A 21624-nucleotide genomic window follows, 5' to 3' on the forward strand; every position below is an offset into this window, starting at 1 on the left:
CATTTGCTTTGATAAATGTCCACCTATATGCATTACTCGAGGTGCTAGCTTTAAAGAAGAGGCTGTAGACTATAATTCCTATCACTCTCGCTTTGTAAGGAGAGCCTATTTTATATTGACGGATATAAAGGATGCTGTAGTGTGACCTTTAGAGGATAATCAATGTAAATCCGATTACATGTTAAACCATTTCTTCCTAGTCCCCAATGGCCACCAGAGGGCGCGTTAACACATGGAGGACCCCCACAAGAGATGGAAAGATAATAATTAACCTTTTATAACCCGTCGCGTTTTGAAAACACATTTTAGACTGGCGTTTGTGCAGGGCTGAATGAATACCGGGTCCGGGTACGTGACAGACCGCTCATTCCTGCTCACAGGACTCCAACAACGCAGAGCCATTCGTAGCATACTGCTGGGGGATGTAACAATTATATGGGATTAACATTAACCCATTGCATGAAAAAACAATTCCATCACCGATTGTACACAGTTACCTGTCAGATGCCAGTCCCCTGCGATCACATCATTCTCAGTGTATTTTCCGCGGCGTAGATTATGCTGCTGTATCCATCCAGCGCTATGCAGAGATTGTGTTTGGCCAAGATTTGGTTACAGCCTAGCCCAGTCCAAGCCTATAGAGAGAGGTTGCTTTATACAGTTTGCGTGTGTCTCCGGCAGACAGAGGAAATGTTCTGGCTGATCATTAAAACCCCAAAACAGGGATGTACTGTTACCATGGCCTCACTGCAGTTTTTGGCTCTACTGCACAATCCTAAAAGCTCGACACACAGACTACTAACCCCTGATGTTCCAAGTTCAGAACAGCATTCCATTCCTTAACCCTTTATGCTCCATGTCCAGGGTAGCATTCCATCACTTACCCCAATATGGTCCATGTCCAGGGCAGCATTCCATCCCTTAACCCATTATGTTTTAAGTTCAGGGCAGCATTCCATCCCTTGATCACTTGAGTGATCAAGGGATGGATATGGTCCAGACCAGGGCAGCACTCCATCTTTTAACCTTTTGTTTTCCACCTCCAGTGCAGCATTCCATCCCTTAACTCAATATGTTCCAAGGCCAGGGCAGCATTTTATCACTAACCTAAAAATTGATCCAGGGCAGCATTTCATCCATTAACCTCTTGTGTTCCAAGTCCTGGGCTATACCACTTTACAGAAGCTACAAGTGTTGTTGTGGGATGACAAATCTCATCCATCACTGGTTAGGTGTGTTGTCCCTTGATCATTAACCATTTGAGTGTGAGAGATTTGTGCCTACATCTATACCAATGTAAGTGCTAAGATTTAGGTTAGCATTATTTAGTAAATTGTGGAATGTCAGGAATTTGAGAGGCAATTGCAACATTTTGGCCCCTAAAAAGATCCAACTCTGCTATGGTCAGATCTAGTTCTTTTTAATGTAAAATAGGTTTACAGTTTACTGCATGTTGCTGTTTAGCGAACAAACCACACACAGATTGCATATTGCTCACTAAACCCAAGATAGTGTTGTGATATATGAGTGATGATGATATTGCCATCTCGTGCTTTCCCTGTGAAAACCAAATCAGATTGAGTTCTTGACGTTCAACTTCCTCTGATGCTTCTCATAGAGAAGCATTGGATTCACTGAGAAACGTAAGATTAGACATATTATAACCAAGTCTGATGACACCAGGCAAGCAGATCAGGCTGCTCCCAAGAGGATGCCTTAGCACTGGATTCCAGATGACACAAGTTCCCTATAGTTATAGTTATTGTGAGAGACCTATTGTCTCTCCCTAGAGAATTATCCCACGCTAGATCCCTATCAGTGAGTAGAAGAATTAGAAAGTGACCTTAGCTCAATCAGTAGAGGATGATTTTGCATGCATGCCTAACTGATGTAGAAACCCACTGTAATTAACTCGATTTCTGTTATATCTTTGTGGTTTAACAACTGATGAGTTAAGAGATTTCCCTCAGTGTTAGAGTCAGACAGGCCAGTAATAGCAGAAAAAACACTACCACACTGGGGTAAGCAGTCCGGGCCAAAAGAGTCTGAGTGTTCGAGTGAATTAGTTATGTGAAGGAATGCACCTTGATTCCAAGGCACAGTTTAAACAGGTATCACAGAAGGGAAAGTGGGCCTGTATTAGGTGTCCCCCCCCCCCCCAACACCATATAACATAAATACTTGTGTGGGATCTTGCCAAAGTCTAACACAGAAGTTAGGAAATGCACAGACAAAGGAAAGTAGTATATATTACTAGTCCTTAGAATTCAGACCTTAAAGGGACTCTATAGTCACCATAACAACTACAGCTTAATATAGTTGATCTGGTGTCTATACCATGCCCTTGCAGTTTTTTTGCAGAGAAAAGACAATGCTTATCTTATAGGCTAGGAACACCTCTACTGGACATTCCTCAGATGGGAACTAGAGCAGCTTCCTGGGCAGGGCCTGTGCAAGGATTTTTGCCGCCCTAGGCAAAAAAAAAATTGCCGCCCCCCCCCCCATATGTCCTGCCCACCGTGTGACATCACAATGCCCCGCCCATATGCTCTGCCATATGGGCCAACGTCAGTCTTCACAAAGTGTCTTTTATCTGAAAAGACTGTTTACATTAAAAAGCCTACAGGCACAGGCTATAGACACCAGAACCACCACATTATGCTGTAGTGCTTCTGGTGCTATAGTATCCATTTAATGTGAGGTAAATTAGAGATTAGTGCCACTAATAATATATTGGATTGCCTACTTACCACCAGATGAGGACAAGAGGCTGATTATGGGCTCAGTCTGGCTCCACAGGTCTGGTGTAGAAGAGGCTCTCTGGAGACAACAATTAACGAACAGGGCCCATTACACAGCTCAAGGTCTGGGCCCCCAGAGCTTGACCGTGAGCATGCCTACAATGCCCACCCATAAATACCTACATGGCCCACCCATGAGTTCTCTCACAGGAAGTGGAGTGTATGTGTGTAGGGGATGTTTTATGTGTTCTTGTAGACTGGATGCAATGTGTGTGTGTTCTTATGGAATGTAGTGTATAGGGATACCAATTTGTGTAAGGAGTGTAGTGTGTTTATAGGGGATGCAGTGTGTGTTTGCGTGTAAGGAATGCATTGTATGTTTCTGTGTGTGTGTGTAAGGGGTGCAAGGTGTGTTTCTGTGTATGTAATTGAATGCAGTGTGTGTCTGTAAGGGGTGCATTGATTGTGTTTTGTGATTGATGGTGTAAGGGAATGAGTGTTTGTGTGAACGTAAGGGATGCATTGTGTGTTTCGGGTGTGTCTGTGTGTGAGTTGGAATGCATTGTATGTTTCTGTGTGTGTGTGGGGGGATGCATTATGTATGTGTGCAGTGTAAAAGAGAGGGTTTGTGGGGTAGGATAGGGACTGAGAGAGGAGCAGCTATTTTTTTTTCTAATTTCATAGTGCTCTCCCCTCCTGTCAGTTATTGATTTCCCCTTCCCTCCTGTCCCTCTGTGTTCTCCCATTTTGTCCCTTAGTGCTCTCCCTTGGCCCCCTGTCCCTCTGCAGTCCCCCTTGGTGGTCTTCTCACCCCCCCCTCTCCCCCTTAGTGGTCCTCCCCCTCCCAAACCCTTTAGTGGTAATCTCCCCCCCCCCCCAGTGGTCATTACCCTCTCCCCCCCCCCTTAGTGGTCCTTACCCTCCTCCCCTCTCCTTAGTGGTCCTCCCTCCTTACCCCCCTTTGGTGGTCCTTCACCCCCTTAGTGGTCCTCCCTCTCCCAAACCCCTTAGTGGTCCTTACTCCCCCCCTCCCCTCCCCTAGTGGTCCTTACTCCCCCCCTCCCCTCATGGTCCTTACCCCCCTCCCCTCTCCCCTAATGGTCCTTACCCCCCCTCCCCTCATGGTCCTTAATCCCCTCCCCTCATGGTCCTTACCCCCCCTCCCTTAATGGTCCTTACCCCCCCCTTCATGGTCCTTACACCCCCCTCCCTTCATGGTCCTTACCCCCCCCCTTCATGGTCCTTACACCCCCCTCCCTGGTCCTTACACCCCCCTCCCTTCATGGTCCGTACCCCCCCCCTAATGGTCCTTACCCTCCTATTTGCCTATGTAGCGTGGCCGGGCGGCGCGGAACACGGGACAGGAACTTCCTGTCATTCCGCCGGCGGCCGGGTACAGGAAACAGAGGTTCCTGTCCCGCGTTCAGCGCCGCCCGGCCACGCTACATTAAGAGACCGGCAGGAGGGAGCGCTCTGCGCCTCCCTCCTGCCGGTCACTCAAACCTGGCCGCCCTCCACACAGCAGTGCTGCGCCGCCTGGGGCTTGCTAAAGCGCTCAGGCGGCGCAGCATGAGGAGCCGCAGCGGGTACTCCGGACACAGGGATCCGGCGCCCCCTGCTAAGGTGCGCCCTAGGCGACTGCCTAGGTCGCCTTACAGGTGGCACCGGCCCTGGCCATCCTCAATCACTTTCAGCCCCCACACACTGTCACCCCTTCACCCAGCGCCACTTTTATTATTATTATTTTAATCCTGTCACTCTCACCCCCTCCAAGCATACCAAACTCACCCAACCTCGCTTTGCCACATTTACACTATCATATTAATCCCCCAATCCTGCTAGACTCATCTTCTCTTGCACTGTCACACTCACCCAAAACCCTGCCACACTTACCCTACCACATAAACCTCTCCAATCCTGTCCTCCAACTGTGCCACACTCACCCCAAACCCTGTCACACTCTCCCCCACAACCCTGCCACACTCACCCTGTAACATTAACCCCCTTAATCTTGTCACACTCCCTTCTCCAAACATAGCTCATTCACCCCAAACCTGTGATTCACCCCCAAACTGTGCCATACTCACCCTGTCATGCTCCTTCCTCCAGTCATTCACAACCCCCCTTTCATTCTCACTCTCTCTTATTCTTTCACACTCACCTTCCCTTCCCTTTACAGCCCTCACCATGTCAAACTCACCAACTGAATATATTCATCATTCGCACACATACAGACATTTATTTATTATGAAACTGTGCAATAACAATGCACGAAGGCCACAGGCAGCCCCCATAAACACAATACACCGCAAGCAGCTACCCCACACACAAATGTCACAGACACATGCTCACAAAGACATACATTCACACACAAAGATACTCTTGGTCAGAAACAAACTTTCAGACACATACACAGGTAGACAATGTCAGACACACATTTAGAAATACACACACCTGCACTTATGTATGCACGACTGCCAGGCTATGTAACCATACCCCGCAATCGTGTATAAACGATTAGCATAATTTTATGGCAAGACAGGAGGCTTCATATTTGCTTATCTTTCTTTACTGTAACTCCCAGCAGCAAAGAAATAGTTAACAAGTTGTAAAAAAATTCAACCAATCATAACACATCATACAACAATATAGTGCTATCAGACTCCTCCCACTTCCTCTTTCTTTGCTGCTTGCCTCCCAGGTGAGTCTATTCTAATTACGTTGCCTAGTCTCATTAATTATTTTTTATCTTGTAATTAATTGTTTCACACATTTTTACATGAATATGTCTATTATTGCTATTTTAATTAAACCCTTGCTCCAAATATCAAGACACTCGCTGCATTGAAGCAATGTCACTTGTGCTCAATGGGATACATGTTATGATTGTTCCCTAGAATCCTTTTTTTGATATATATATATATATATATCTATATTTTATTGGTTTCATCTGATCTCTCTTACAAGGGTTTTTGCACCTTTAATTTGATTTAAAATTTTCAATTCCCGCGGGCCGTTCTCTTATTTCACTACAGAAACGGCCCGCCGGGTTATTTCCTTCCCCTTCAGTCAGGGGAATCTCCTCAGTAACGGACTCCATCTCCCAGGAGTCCGTTACCTTTCATTGCAGCCTTCGCGCCCTTTTCGCTTCCCGCCCTTTGCGGCCGGCGCCGCCCCCTCTACTCGCGGCGGCCATCTTTGATCGCGGTTTCGCGTTCTTTCGCTGGACTCCGCGGCTCCTGACAGAAGATTCTTCCGTGGGCTCTGATATAGCCCTTTCAGAAGTTAAGTCTCCCCAACTAGTTAACCCTTTCATTAAGGGTTTTGTTGTTTTGTCCCAATTTGAATCAGAAATCTGATCTCTTTTTCTTTTTATACTCTTGCAGGTACCTTGCTCAGGATCAACCTGTTCAACCTGTTTGGGTGACCCCCTCCCTGTTTTTACTAATAAAACAATTGTTTTTTTTATAATCTACCTTTACATTATTACAATTTACTGTGTGGCTGACACCACCTTATTATTTTGTGGGTGACCCCCACTTACCACTATATATCTGTTTCTGTATTGTGGGTGACCCCCACCTTGTTTATTTCTGTGGGTGACCCCCACTTATCACCATATAATTTTCTATATTGTGGGTAATCTCCATTTACCATTACACAGCTATACTATATTAGTTATCACCAAAGCTGCTTCAGTACTAGTAGGTGACCCCCACCATTTTGATTATTATATCTATATATTTATACCTATTACTTCATATCTAAGTGGTAGAACACCACCTTATCTACTGGGTGACCCCATATTATTCACTATCCACATTAGTGATCTAATACGTATAGTGGGTGACCCCCACTCTTTCCCAATACTCTAGCGGAGTTGCCTCATCTTTTTACTGCAAACAGGACTAATATAAATTAATTTCAATTATTTGTAATTTCAATCTGCCAGTTTCTCTCTAATAATTTACTAAACACTAATTAAATTATGTCAGATCGCCAAGACCCTGCAATCTCTGCAGAACTTCGGGAATGGCTCTTCTCCACCATTGCGGAGTCCATTGCCAAGCAGACTGCTTCAGAGGTTCATCCCTCTACACACCTACCCTCTGACTCAGAGGACTCCCATCTTTCTGACCAAGAAAATGCCCCGCGCAAAAGACCCTGGAAAGGGAATAGCGCTACGGCGGGCAAAGGCAAAGCTCCTGCCAAAGTTTTGAAATATTCTCTGCCTCACACCGTGCAGGATCCTGCAGATCCCCTTGAGGGATCTACTTCCCGACTAGCTGGCCATATTTTAAACGATTATGACCCCACGTACTCTGATGAGGAATCCACGGCGAATGTGCCCCAGGATTCCTCAGCATCGGAGTTCGTTAAGGAAACTTTTCTCAATCAGGATACTAAAGGTGCCCCTTCATCCAAATAACCTGCTTCAGACATCCTTCTGGATGCTTCAGGCCTCCCCTTGTTTGATCCAAGGGCGATTCATCACCCACGATGTGCGGAATGGGCCCCTCCTGATCATATTGCCAATTTCTGCAAAATGTGGCTTCGCAAGCCACTTGAGAAAGAGATTAGAAATAAGTTAAGGGCTGAGTGCCCAAGACCTACTATTCCAGGCAAAGTTGCCTCTACCCCTGAATTTGACCCTATGCTGGTCACCTATTTAACCAAATCTGGCAAAGACCCTCGTAAGGGTATTGAACAAGGGTTAAAAACGGCCCAAGACTAACTTCTGGACATTTCAGGTCCTATAATCCAGATTTTCATCCTGGCAGATGAGGCACTCACTAGCGGTGAATTTGACCCACACACCGTAAGGGAATGGGCTCAGCGAGCTCTATGCCTATTGGGTAACGCCAATGTGGCAATGTCGGTAGAGAGACGGAAAGCAGCACTCTATAAAATTGATGCCAAATTGGTAGATTTAAGCTCCAAAGAGTTGGGACCAGAAGCCGATGGTCTCTTATTTGGCGACAAGTTTATGCGAGACCTCTCTAAGCATGTCTCGGTTTTTACTACCCTGAATAAAGCCCAGTCCTCACTACGCAGGGTTTTCCGGTCCCAAACAAATCGTTTTTATGGGAGAGCTGGTCGCTTCAGGGGTCGAGCTACCAGTCGAGCAGCCTTTACAGGCTACAGACCCCGACCCACAGACTATTGGTCTTCAGGACCCACCCGTCCCTATCACAGACAGCTCTTCAACACAAGAGGCTCCATACGAGGACGTGGTTCTGCATCCCTGCGCGGACGCACTGCTTCAGGTAATGGACCTTACTTATTTAAAAAATGTTCCAATTGCTGGTCGATTAACCCTTTTTTTCCAACAGTGGAAACTACTTTCTCAGGATCACTGGATCCTTCATACCGTCAGGGGTTTCAAGATAGATTTCATTACACATCCCATTCAAAACCTTCCTCCGACACCTCTAGAGATGTCGAAAGTAGACAAACTAACCTTAAGACCACCGTTCTATTATCAACCTCAAAACATTGAACCAATTTATCACATACCGTCATTTCAAGATGGAAGGTATCCATCTTCTCAGGGACCTACTCTGCGTTGGAGATTGGTTCTCCAGATTCGATCTGAAGGATGCTTACCTCGCGGTCCCTATCGCACCGTGTCATCATGCTTTCCTGCAATTTCTCTGGCAAGACGAAGTTTGGCAGTTCACCTGCCTTCCTTTCGGACTTTGCTCCGCCCCTTGGTGTTTCCCCAAGTTAATGAAGCCGGTCATAGCTCTACTCCGTTCTCAAGGAGTGTGCTCCATCATATATCTAGACGATATCCTGATTATGGCACAAGACCAACATTTACTCCGCAAACACACACACATGACCTCTGCTCTCCTTCAAAACCTTGGTTTTGTAATAAATTTCCAGAAATCAGATCTGGAACCTTCTCAAATAGTCCAGTTTCTGGGCTTTTGAATAGATTCGGTTCAGGCGACTTTGCAGTTGCCTTATCCAAAAATCAAAAACATAAAGAAAGAATTCAAAAGTTACTCTCTTCGCAGCGACCTCAGCTTCGCGACCTTGCACACATTCTTGGACTCCTGTCCGCATGAATTCAAGCTATATTCCCCAGGCCTTTACACTACAGAGCAATGCAACGGTTGAAAACCTCCTACTTGCATCGCTCAACCTCTTACGACCAATTCATATCCCTGACAGATGAGGTTCTCATCGAACTCCACTGGTGGCTTCGCAATATGGAAGCCTGGAATGGGAAAGATTTTATCCTGGAATCCGATGCAAGCCTTCTGGGTTGGGGCGCTACATGTGCCCGAACCTCCACAGGGGGCTCTGGTCCCCTTCAGAACAGGCACTTCATATAAATTGTCTCGAACTCATTGCTGGATCCTTCGCGATCCGCAGCTTTGCCAAGAACGCGTCCAACTGCTCCCTGGTACTTCGGATGGACAACGTCTCCGCAGTGCGGTATGTAAAACGCCTCGGAGGTTCCAAATCCAAACTACTGTCCGATCTCACCAAAGATCTGTATCAATTCTGCCTGGACAGGAATCTGTCCATTCAAGCTGAATATCTCCTAGGACCCGACAACCTAGTCGCAGACTGGTTTTCACGTCATTGGAGGGATGCCAGCGATTGGCAATTAGACCCCATCCTGTTCCACCATATTCATCTATTACGGGGGCCCCTCACGCTCGATCTCTTTGCATCTCGCCTAAACCGTCAGACAGATGATTTTTTCAGCTGGCTACCAGACCCTCTATCTCTGGCTGTCGACGCTTTTCTACAACCTTGGCCGCGGAGATGAACCTATGCCTTCCCTCCTTTCTCGATGATTCAACGGACCCTTCACCGGGTCAAAGCACAAATGGCCAAGATAGTAATAATCACTCCACTATGGAGGGCTGAGACTTGGTTCCCTACCCTCCTGGAACTATCAGTAGACTACCCAATCCTACTACCTCGTTCCCTCTGGGTCCTCAGGAACCCAACGGGCGACTACCATCCACTAGCCCTACAGGACCATCTCCAATTGGTAGCTTGGACAGTTTCAGGGGAACCTGGCATGTCGCGGGACTTTCACGCACTGCTCAGACGCTCCTGTGGGATTCGTGGGATCCAGGAACCAGACGAACCTACCTCTCCGCATGGCGGGTTTGGGTCAGCTGGTGTCTGGAAAGGGACCTCGATCCCGTTTCAGCACCTCTTTCACCAATTTTACATTTGTTATCATTCTTTTTTGATCAAGGTAAATCATACCGGTCGATTAATATTTTTTGTTCCGCCATTTCGGCAGCCCATGATACTGTTGATAATTCCTTGGTTGGCAAACACCCGTCCGTATGCAGACTTCTACGGGGCATACGCTTGACGAGGCCACCTGCGGCTAAATACTCCAACTTCTGGGATATTTCTAAAGTTTTCCAACTGTTGGATTCCTGGCCGTCTAACGAGGCTTTATCCCTACGCCAACTCTCTGCAAAATTGGCCCTGCGCCTGTGCCTGGTGTCCTTCTGCAGAGTTTCAGACGTTCAGGCCTTTGACTCTCATGCTGTAACCTTCGCACCAGATGGTATCAGATTTACTATTACTAGATGCACTAAGACTAATTCCTCCTCAGTTTTTTATCCATACTTTCCAGATAGACCGTCCCTCTGTATAGCCCTGTGTACCCGTTGTTACATTGAGAACACGAACTCTCTACGTGCCCCTACTGGACCTCTTTTTGTCTCCTACGTTAGACCTCACAAACCGGTCTCTTCCCCCACGATCGCACGCTGGATAAGATGGTTGCTTACCCAAGCAGGGATCGATCAATCTTTTGGTGCTCACTCTGTTAGAGGAGCAGCCGCATCCTCTGCCTTTCATGCGGGCAGCTCGTTGGCGGATATTTTATCCGCCGCAAATTGGTCAAGGGAATCTACCTTTCGAACCTTTTATTTTAAACCTACGTCACATGCGGCTTGTTCTTTCATTCAAGAGCGTTAAAACAGCAAATATGAAGCCTCCTGTCTTGCCATAAAATTAGGGATTATTCTAGTTTACAGTGAACGAATAATCTAAATTTTATTAAAGACAGGAGGCGAATATTTTCCCTCCCTTCGTTCATTATGGAACCCACCCTAGGGTAAGTTTCTTTATTTCATATTACTATTGCATGTATATCCTCTTGCAAATTGGTTGTTGTAAGTATACGGTTTAATGTTAATCTGGTACAACCTAGCACTATATCACATTTTATCGTCATGGTTTTTTAATCCTATCAAATAATCGAAACTGTCACTTAGGTGCGTATTTATGTTTTTTCTCTTATGTAACAGACCATACTTTCACAAGTTTTCTCTTCTTCTCTCCTAGTGTGAAGATCACATTTGCATCTGTTCGACTACTCGTCTACATGGTTGATTTTTTTGCACACCGGAATTATGGTTCCACAGCATTTCCAGTTTACATGGTTGACTACTATTATCGCTGATCGGCAGCACCAAGAAAGAGGAAGTGGGAGGAGTCTGATAGCACTATATTGTTGTATGATGTGTTATGATTGGTTGAATTTTTTTACAACTTGTTAACTATTTCTTTGCTGCTGGGAGTTACAGTAAAGCAAGATAAGCAAATATTCGCCTCCTGTCTTTAATGAAATTTAGATTATTTGTTCACTGTAAGCTAGAATAATCCCCAATTGCTAATTAAATTGGTTTATTACAAATTAATTTAGAAACATAGAAACATAGAATGTGATGGCAGATAAGAACCATTCGGCCCATCTAGTCTACCCAATTTTCTAAATACTTTCATTAGTCCCTGGCCTTATCTTATAGTTAGGATAGCCTTATGCCTATCCCACGCATGCTTAAACTCCTTTACTGTGTTTACCTCTACCACTTCAGCTGGAAGGCTATTCCATGCATCCACTACCCTCTCAGTAAAGTAATACTTCCTGATATTATTTTTAAACCTTTGTCCCTCTAATTTAAGACTATGTCCTCTTGTTGTGGTAGTTTTTCTTCTTTTATATATAGTCTCCTCCTTTACTGTGTTGATTCCCTTTATGTATTTAAATGTTTCTATCATATCCCCCTTGTCTCGTCTTTCCTCCATGCTATACATGTTAAGATCCTTTAACCTTTCCTGGTAAGTTTTATTAGCCAATTATTCCATAACTTCAGTCAGAGAGCTCACAACGCAGCGGCACAGGGATCTGCGACACTGTAAGCATCTGAACAATGAATACAGAGACTAGCTCTCTGTATCCAGTGCTGCAAGCCTGCTCTTCAATATAACTACAGCAGCTTATACACACACAATGAACACCTATTTATTTTTCACTTTGGATGTTAGTGGGGGCATCATGCTTGAGTTTCGCCCAAGGCCTCACAAAGTCTAGAGCCACCACTGTTGTGGAACATTAGTTTGAATTAATTTTACCTTCTTCATCCCATCAAATTCCATTGAGAATAATGCAGGTTACAATCTTGCTATGAAGTGATATATTTATCTAGAGGTGCTTTTTTTCATTTGAATCTTACATTCAAATCGTACATTGTGTGTCTTATGGCTTTTCATTTACTCACAAATTAGGTTCTAAATGTGTGTAGTGAGATGCGATTGAATCATATACTTCTATTTGCAGTTTTGTTTCTTTTAACCACAGCTTTTCTAACTTTGTGGAGCATACTCTCAATCAAACTTGCAGAGTTCACCATTGGGGGTTGTATACACCTGCTTGTTTATTTTCTTTGACATTCTTTATTTATTAGGTGCAGTTGTACATACAAGAGTTGATAATGACACATGGTGGATATATATGAACAAAGATGAAAGACATGCAGATTAACTATGAAATGTCAGGATAAGCTGCACTTTATTTAAAAAATATATATATATAAAAAAAATCAAGCTAAGGCAGACAGATGTAGGATTAGCTGTACGGCAGAATTAAAAGAAACTAAATACTCAAAATAAACTAAATACATAAAACTGCAGACTATGCATAACATGATAAAATAATGTGGAAAGCCTAAATCTACATGTATAGGTCAAGAGCTAAATCTAAAATGATATGTAGATTGTGGCTGAACACATTAGGGCTGTATACTGGCTTATAATCACCCTGAGGGTCACAAGAAAGGATATAAAGGCGACTCTTGTTATGGTCTAGGGCAGGGATAGGTAACCTTCGGCACTCCAGATGTTGTGAACTACATCTCCCGTAATGCTCTTACACCCATAATGCTGGCAAAACATCATGAGGGGTGTAGTCCAAAACATCTGGAGTGCCAAAGGTTGCCTATGCCTGGTCTAGGGACTCCTTGAATAGGGTAGTAAACCCAGGGAATGCTATATAAGTGAGGAGCCCTATACAAGGTGAGTCTCTCAGCAAATGCCTCATCGCGATGTGCCAGTTGAAGCAGAGGTGAACCTCCTTCAGGTGACCCTGTAAAACAGCCGTCGAGAGCCCCATTGAGGCGTCAGTGGCAAGAAGCAGGTTTGTCCCAGGACAAATGTGTATTTATCTGGCTGTGTGTATTTCTGAGTGTGTCTTGTGTCCTGGGAGGGTGTCTGACAGTGAGTATCCTTGTATCTGTATGTCAGTGGCGGATCCAGAGCCTGATCTCGGGAGGGGCACTTGTAGATTATTTATTTAAAGAAATAATCCAGACACAATAAGCACTACAGCTCAGTGTAGTGGTTATGGTGTCAATAGTGCCGGGACCCCCTCCCAGAGTAAGTAGTCAAACCGTTTAAGAACAGTTTGACAACTTACCTGAGGTCTGCTGGGAAATGGGGCTGTAGTAGGGCGTAGGAGCAGTGGTGTGTGAGTGGTGCAATGTGTAAGGGGTGCAGTGTGTGTGTGAGGGGGACAGTGTGTGAGCAGTGTGTGTGTGTGTGAAAGTTGTAGTCAGTGGTGTATCCTGGTTTTGTGCTGCCCCCCCGCGCCACCCCCACCCAACCTTTCCCCCCGCCCCGCATTCTAAATACACACACACACACATTCACTGACAGATACGCATACACTAGTTAACAGAAACACACACACTAACAGACACACTCACACTCAGTAACAGACAAACACACTCACTAACAGACACACACTCACTCACTAGCAGACACAAACTAGCAGACACACACACTCACTAACATACACACACACTCACAGGAAAACACACACACTAACAGACACACACACTAACAGACACACACAGTCAGACACAGACACACACACACTAACAGACACAGACACACACACTAACAGACAGAAACACTAACAGACACACACACACTAACAGACACACACACACACTGACACACACACTAACAGACACACACACTAACAGACACACACACTAACAGACACAGACACACACACTAACAGACACACACACACACACTAACAGACACACACACACACACACACTAACAGACACACACACACACACACACTAACAGACCTAGACACACACTAACAGACACACACACTAACAGACACATTAACACATTTTTTTAACATTTATTTTTAACACATTTTTTTTTAATTTAACACCCCCAGCCTCCTTACCTCAGCTTACCTGCTGGGCGATTGGGCGGCACTGCCTGGCGGGCGGGCGGCCGGCGAGGGAGCACTTCCCCTGAGCTGTCTGCTCAGCTCCCTCGCTCGCCTCAGAGTGAGGCTGGAGCCGGAATATGACGTCATATTCCAGCTCCGCCTCCCAGCCTCACTCTGCGGCTGGCGAGGGAGCTGAGCAGACAGCTCAGGGGAAGTGCTCCCTCGCCGGCCGCCCACCAGCGCCGCCCGACCGCCCAGCAGCCAGCCGGCATGTCTGTTAGCCGCAAGGCTAACAAGACATTTGCCTTGGGCATTTGGGGGCGGCAAAAAAAGCTGGAAAATGCGCCCAAGGCAAATGCCTTGTTTGCCTTGCGGCTAATACGCCCCTGGTTGTAGTGTGTGAGTGAGGGTGGCAGTGTATGTTAGGGATGCAGTGTATGTGTGGTGCAGTGTGTGTGTGTGTGAGTATTGCAGTGTATGTGTGAGTGTGGGCAATGTGTGTGTATGGGGCGGCAGTGTATGGGGAGCAGTGTGTGTGTATGGGGGTAGTGTATGTATGTAGAGTGTGTGTATGGGGAGCAGTATGTGTGTATGGGGGAGCAGTATGTGTAAATGGGGGCAGTGTGTGTGTATGGGGGGCAGTGTGTGTTTGGGGGGCAGTTTATGTGTATGGGGCAGTATGTGTATGGGGGCAGTGTGTGTGTGGGGGGCAGTGTGTGTGTATAGGGGGCAGTATGGGGGGCAATGTGTGTGTATGGGGGGCAGTGTGTGTTTATTGGGGTCAGTGTGTGTGTATGGGGGCAGTATGTGTGTATGGGGGCAGTGTGTGTGTATGGGGGCAGTATGTGTGTATGAGGGGCAGTATGTGTGTATGAGGGGCAGTATGTGTGTATGGGGGGCAGTATGTGTGTATGGGGGGCAGTATGTGTGTATGGGGGCATTATGTGTGTATGGGGGTCAGTATGTGTGTACGGGGGGCAGTGTGTTTGTACGGGGGCAGTATGTGTGTATGGGGGGCAGTATGTGTGTATGGGGGCATTATGTGTGTATGGGGGGCAGTTTGTGTGTACGGGGGGCAGTATGTGTGTACGGGGGGCAGTATGTGTGTACGGGGGGCAGTATGTGTGTACGGGGGGCAGTGTATTTGTACGGGGGGCAGTATGTGTGTATGGGGGCAGTATGTGTGTATGGGGGGCCGTATGTGTGTATGGGGGGCCGTATGTGTGTAGGGGGGCAGTATGTGTGTAGGGGGGCAGTATGTGTGTACGGGGGCAGTATGTGTAGGGGGGCTGTATGTGTATGGTGGGCAGTATGTGTATGTGGAGCAGTGTGTGTATGGGGGCAGTATGGGGCAATGTGTGTATATGGGGGCAGTATGAGGGACAACGTGTGTGTATGGGGGCAGTATGGGGGGCAATGTGTGTATATGGGGCAGTATGGGGGCAATGTGTGTGTATGGGGGCAATGTGTGTGTATGGGGCAATATTGGGGGCAATTTGTGTGTATGGGGCAGTATGGGGACAATGTGTGTATATGGGGCAGTATGGGGGACAATGTGTGTGTGTAGAGTGTGTGTGTGATACGGGTAGGGGGGCTTTTTTTTTTTAATAAATATTAAAAACGATTGCCCCCCCCCTGGATCCGCCACTGCTGTATGTATGTTTCTCTGAGCATGTTTATGTTTGTGTACTGCCTGTGGCCTTTGGCACTGAGTTTATGACAAAGCTATGTTTTATAACGTTGTGTATTATGATTGCCTTCAGGGGGTGACAGGGTGAGTTTAGGGGTAACTGTGGCAGGGTGAGTGTAAAAGAGCAAGTAGGTCAATAAGACAGAGATGGGGCGTGAGTGTGACAGAATGAGGGGGGGTGAGTGTGACATGGTTGAAAGAGAGAGTGTTACAGGATGAGAGGAGGTATGTATGACAAGATTAATGGGTTAAAGTGATAGGGTAAGTGTAGCATGCTTGGGGCGTGAGTATTACAGGGTTAGGGTGAATGTGGCATGGATGGAGGAGTGAGTGTGACAGGGCAAGAGGAGGTGAATGTGATAGGATTAAGGGGGGTTAATTGAGATGGCAAGTGTGACACGATTAGAGACATTATTGTGACATTGAGGTTGAGTGTGGAAGGGTTGGGGGACTGTGACAGGTTTTGAGGTGTTAATGTGAAAAGATTAGTATGGAAAGGTTGGGGGGGTGACAGAGCTGGGGATGAGAGTGGCAAGGTTGGACAAGGGGAGGTGGGCGTGACAGGAATGGAGGGGTTTATTTGACAGGGTGATTGTGACAGGGTGAAGGGAGTAGATTGTGATAGGGCTGGGAGATGAATGTGACAGTGTGAGAAAAGGTGAGTGTGACAGGATTAGGGGGGTTCATGTTATAGCGTAAGTGCTGCATGATTGGAGCGGGTAAGTGTGACTGAATCAGGAGGAATTAATATAAGTGTGGGAGAGTGACAGTGTATGTAGGGGTGATGGCAGTGTCTGGTGGGGTGGCAGTTTGTGTTAGGGGTAACAGAGTGTATGGAGGGGGGTGCCAGAATGTGGAGGGGGTGACAATGTGTATGGAGGGGGGTGCCAGAGTGCAGAAAGTAGTGCCCATGTGTGCGGAGAGTGGTGACAGTGTGTTTGGAGGAAATGACAGTGTACGGAGGGGGGTTACATTGTGTATGGAGGGGGGTGACAATGTGTATGGAGGGGTGACAGTGTGTATGGAGGTTGGTCACAGTGTGTTTGAGGTGGGGTGATATCAGAGAGTGAGTGACATTAGTGTGAGAGAAAGGGTGACAGTGCGAGAGGGTGGGTGACATAGTGAGGGGGGGTGACAGAGTATGATGATTCCTTGGTAGTTAGATGTTAGATGATTCCCTGGTAGTCCAGTGGGCTCCCTCTGTCCCTGATGGTCCGGTGGGCTTTCTGTTCAGTCTGCCCTTTGGTGATTTAGGCAGCCGCGAGGCCCCAGACAGCACGAAGCCTTAGGCTGCCGCCTAAATCGCCTAATTAGAGGCGCCTCTGCCTTTTATTTCTGTTTTTTTTTTTCTGTTACATTTGATTTCTTAGTCATGTGACAATTCACCTCCGAATGCTCTCAGACAATGAGTACTAGCCCTGTTGAACTTACTGGATTGTCCTGAAAGAGAAAACTAGAGGCATAGGCTAAGGCTGTGGGTATCTTCTGTGACCCACTAAACTGTCAAACTGTATTAAAATAGTTTGACTGCTTATAGCTGGGCAGTGCCAAGACACTTCTGGCACCATAACCAGTACAGCAGATTTCAGTAGTTCTGGTGCTTGGAATGTTCCCTTAATAAACAAATAGAGTTAATCAAGAATTAAAGCATGATTTAACGAGGGCTAAAAAATAATTGAACAGGCCATGGCCATGTGCATTAGCAAAGCCTGATTCACAAAGTGTGAAGTGAGCTGTGAATAGACTGGATTGCGCAGCAGAATGGCGCTTTGAGCATTTTCAGCAGTTCCATGCATCCTAAGTGATGAGTTGTAGCTAAGCTATGAGTCCCCGTAAATGACCACTGGATAGGACTTCATGGCTTAACAAACACTGCCAGCTACAGCACTTTCCTGTTCAAGTGTTGGAATTGTGAGCGTATGTACCTTTATTAAAGGTATTTTTATTGTAATGCATTTACTGTAAAATGCTACAAAATGATGTGTGTGGGTACGTGTTTTATATATTTTGTGTCTGTTTACCTCAATCATTCAGACATGCAATACTCTTGTTATTCATCAGCAGAGGGCGCTATCAGTTCTCTTTCATTTCAGTTCTTTATTGAATTAACCACACTCTTCCTTTTCCTGTTGAACTTTCAATGGTTGTTTGCTGAGCATGGATGTAGATCTCAAAGCATGTACCTATATTTACTGTTTATTGACACTCAAAATCCACAGATTCTACAAAGGGGGCATTATTGTATATGTCATTGGTTGGTTTAGATGTTTACGTTTTCCTCTATAATGACCTCGTGCAGGTAGTTAAGAATACATTATTGCATTTTACTTTTTCAGGTTAGACATTTCTCTGATGGATAATACCAGGTTGGTGTGAGGCGAGGTGATGTGTTCCTTCTCCAGTGTTGGCAAGGCATAATGAGGATAACAACTAAAATAATGAACAAAACATACAGGCTATGATGAGTACAGCATCATTGAAGTGGTCTGGTTGCAATGTCCCATGTCCCTAATCCTACAGTGGTAATTATTGCAGTTTCTGAGAAACTGCAATAATTACCTCTCAGGGTAACTCCACATCTAGTGGCTGTCTACCAGAAGTGACTGAAGGAATTTTAACCCCTTCAGCGCCAAAGAGGGGGCACTGTAGGATTCTAAAGTGCCAGGAAAACAACTTTGTGTATTAGTGGCATTTAATATCTCTTACACCCACTCTGTAGGGAGGGAATTATTTAATGAGAACCAGAGTCTTTGCTTCCAGTAATGACTTCAAATATTTTTATTAATTAATTTAACATGATTCCTATTTATTATTTTACACATTCACTACAATGCCTTAGAGGCATGGAATTCAAAACCCCAATTCTTTCCCAGAAATGTAAAATTTTAGAGCAATTTAAATGCATTTTGGTCCTTTCTAAATGCTGAGCAGTCTGCTATACATTGCACGGTGGTGATAATAAGGTTTAGGAAATAAAAATATTCGTGTGGTTTTTAGCATGTTAACTCTCGCTGAACTTGGACATCTTTAAAAAAAAAAAACGATACCGGAGAGCTCTTCCCACTTCCCCTACCTGGGAGGTTAAAGGGACATTGTAGGCACTGTAACTGTGTCTTCTCATTAAAGTGGTTATAGTGTTGGAGTCCCCTGGTGCCATACTTGCTTTAAGCCTTAGAGCATTTTTAATGGTTTAATGCTAAATGAGAGTCCTTCGCAGTCGTTCCCCTGTGTGGTGCTTGGTTATTGAGGAAGCATTAGCCTGTGCAGCAAAAGGAGGCTATGAATTGGTATGGCTCTAAGGAAATGCGATCTTGCCTTAGCCACACCTATAGTAGTGGCCATTTTTGTAGGGTTAAGCTACTTAACCCCTTAAGGACACATGACGTGTGTGACACGTCGTGATTCCCTTTTATTCCAGAAGTTTGGTCCTTAAGGGGTTAATGGAGAGAGAGAGCGCCAGGGGATGGTGCAAGCATTTTTGCCGCCCTAGGCAAAAACTAATTTGCTGCCCCAATTGACTGTGTGTGTATGATGAATGTCTTCAGCTGGTGACTGTGACAAGGTGAGTAAAGGGGTACCAGTGGCAGGGAGAGCATGACAGGGCGAAGGGGGTAAATGGACGGGGGGGGGGGAGGGAGTGAGAGAGAGAGAATGAAGGACAGGGAGTATGACATGGTTTAATGAGGGAATGTGACAGAGCGAGTGGAGGTAAGTGTGTCAGGGCAATTGTGGCATGGTAGGAAGGACGGGTGGGACATTTGATGGTGAGAGGGAGAGGGGGGTGATGGTGAGATGGAGAGGGGGTGATGGTGAGATGGAGAGGGGTGATGGTGAGAGGGAGGGGGCGTGATGTGAGAGGGAGGGGGGTGATGTGAGAGGGAGGGGGTAATGTAAGAGGGAGGGGGCTGATGTGAAAGGGAGGGGGTGATGTGAAAGGGAGGGGGTGATGGTGTGAGGGAGGGGGTCTGATGGGGAGAGGGGGGAGCCTACATACCTTTATTTATTCCCTGGTGGTCCAGTGTGAGCTGCCTGGTGGTCTGGTGGGCTCCCTGGTGGTCTGGTGGCCATTACATCTGGTCTGCAGCTCCGCAGAGCTGCAGACCATGTATCTCGCAAGACCCCCCGTCAGAGCTTTGGTTTAGGCGGCCGCGAGGTCCCAGCCAGAGCGAGGTCTTACGCGGCCGCCTAAACCGCCTACGTAGAGAGCCGCCTCTGCATGCACACTGACCCACATACAGACACACACACATGCAGAGACACACCACTAGACATACTGACCCATGCAGACACACACACTGACCCATGCAGACACACACACTGAACCATACCAGACTTTACACATAGGACATACACACACAGTGACCCATACACACACACTGGTCCATACAAACTGACATACACAAACATACGGACTGAAGCAGACTAACACACATTCTCTGACACACATCTTTCCTTCATTGCTGTTCCTATGTTCATCTTGCCTGTGCCTGGCAGCCCATCACGTCCTTTCTCAGCACTAGTGATGTCGCAAACACAAAATTTTCGATTCGTGAACGGCGGACGCGAACTTCCGCCAACGTTCGCGAACCGGCGAACCAGGCGAACCGCCATTGACTTCAATGGGCAGGCGAATTTTAATACCCACATGGACTCTTTCTGGCCACAAAATTGATGGAAAAGTTGTTTCAAGGGGACTAACACCTGGACTGTGGCATGCCGGAGGGGGTCATCCATGGCAAAACTCCCATGGAAAATTACACAGTTGATGCAGAGTCTGGTTTTAATCAATAAAGGGCATAAATCACCTAACATTCCTAAATCACAATGCATATGGATTGACATCTGACATATGACATATTGACACCTTGACATATGGATTGACACCTGTCCTCAGAGACCCTGATACACACTGACACAGAGCAGAATAGGGACTGTTCCCCCTACATAGAGTCACTTGGCAGATATGGATTGACACCTATCCTAAGGATCCCTGATACACACTGACACAGAGCAGAATAGGGACTGTTCCCCCTACATAGGGTCACTTGGCAGATATGGATTGACACCTGTCCTCAGAGACCATGATACACACTGACACATAGCAGAATAGAGACTGTTCCTCCTACATAGGGTCACTTGGCAGATATGGATTGACACCTGTCCTCAGAGACCATGATACACACTGACACAGAGCAGAATAGAGACTGTTCCCCCTACATAGGGTCACTTGGCAGATATGGATTTACACCTGTCCTCAGAGACCATGCAACACACTGACACAGAGCAGAATAGAGACTGTTCCCCCTACACAGGGTTACTTGGCAGATAGGGATTGACACCTGTCCTCAGAGACCATGATACTCACTGACACAGAGCAGAATAGAGACTGTTCCCCCTACATAGGGTCACTTGGCAGATATGGATTGACACCTGTCCTCAGAGCCCCTGATACACACTGACACAGAGCAGAATAGGGACTGTTCCCCCTACATAGGGTCACTTGGCAGGTATGGATTGACACCTATCCTAAGGATCCCTGATACACACTGACACAGAGCAGAATAGGGACTGTTCCCCCTACATAGGTCACTTGGCAGATATGGATTGACACCTGTCCTCAGAGATCATGATACACACTGACACAGAGCAGAATAGAGACTGTTCCA

The 21624-nt window shown here is 46.2% G+C and overlaps 1 protein-coding gene across 1 annotated transcript in view; it reads right to left on the reverse strand.

Annotated features, from left to right (window-relative positions):
• Nucleotides 1-707, reverse strand: part of PIGZ (phosphatidylinositol glycan anchor biosynthesis class Z) — a 50105-nt gene extending 49398 nt beyond the window's left edge. The window contains exon 1 of the mRNA XM_063441066.1: nucleotides 498-707. The gene's annotated coding sequence lies outside the window, so the exon portion shown is untranslated. The remainder of the gene's footprint in view (nucleotides 1-497) is intronic.
• Between the last annotated feature and the right edge of the window lie 20917 nt (nucleotides 708-21624).

Source organism: Pelobates fuscus, chromosome 2, assembly GCF_036172605.1.
Source record: "Pelobates fuscus isolate aPelFus1 chromosome 2, aPelFus1.pri, whole genome shotgun sequence".
NCBI classification, from domain to species: domain Eukaryota; kingdom Metazoa; phylum Chordata; class Amphibia; order Anura; family Pelobatidae; genus Pelobates; species Pelobates fuscus.